Source organism: Schistocerca gregaria, chromosome 5 (assembly GCF_023897955.1).
Source record: "Schistocerca gregaria isolate iqSchGreg1 chromosome 5, iqSchGreg1.2, whole genome shotgun sequence".
Lineage (NCBI taxonomy): Eukaryota > Metazoa > Arthropoda > Insecta > Orthoptera > Acrididae > Schistocerca > Schistocerca gregaria.
The window spans coordinates 18,309,329-18,310,222 of NC_064924.1; positions in this window are offsets into that span (position 1 = coordinate 18,309,329).

Genomic DNA, 894 nt, shown 5'->3' on the forward strand with positions numbered 1-894 from the left:
GGCACAGTGCCGACACCGCGAGTTTTGACTGGTACTTGCGCATCTAAAACAACGTCGGAAAGTAACTCGTTCGGCTTTTGAGTCACATAACGTATGTGTGTTAATTTTGACGCCTCTAGCTCTGCATGTTGTCATGCAATTTCTTTACCTCTCAGAAAAGATTATGACATAAGAGTGAAGTACGTGACGAGTGTGACGTTAGGAAAACATTAGGCAGCATGGAGAGATTCTGTATGGGACCACCCAACCCAAACGATTACTGTGTGACGTGCTGCCCGGCAGCTATTCACCGAGGTAGCCGGCTAGCTCTGCCGTTAGAGCGTCAGACTCTTAATCCCAGGGTCGTGGGTTCGAGCCGCACGCTGGGCGGAACGGCATTTTGTTCCGCTGCAGATGTAAATTACCGTTTTTCTGATTAACGAGATGTAATGGAATTAGCAACTTTAAACTTTGCCTACGTCTCTGTCAGTCGCAAGGAAACTGTATTTGAAGGTGAAGGTGATTTTGTAGACATGTGTGAAAGACATGTTCTGAAATGCAAGTGTTGTTGTTTGGAGGGCACATCGGTTACGTGTCAGATGTGTAGCTAAGCAGTAATGGGTCCCCATAGCTGCAAATATTAGCCGGTAATATGAAGTGTTGTCAGCTGAAGTCTGATTATGGAGACGACCGTAAGGGCGAAGTACTCAAGAGTACCGCTAGGCCGCGCCTCTTTAGCTGAGTGGTAGAGCACTGCTCTAATAAACCAGGGGTCGGAAGTTCCATCCTCACAGGAGAAAGATGAATTTTGGAAATCAGTTGCGCGTTGTGGCCGTATAGCGAACAGCCTCTGTGATGACGAACAATTAGCGACAGGCGTTTTTTTAAGAATTACTCTCAGATGTGATTAAGGCG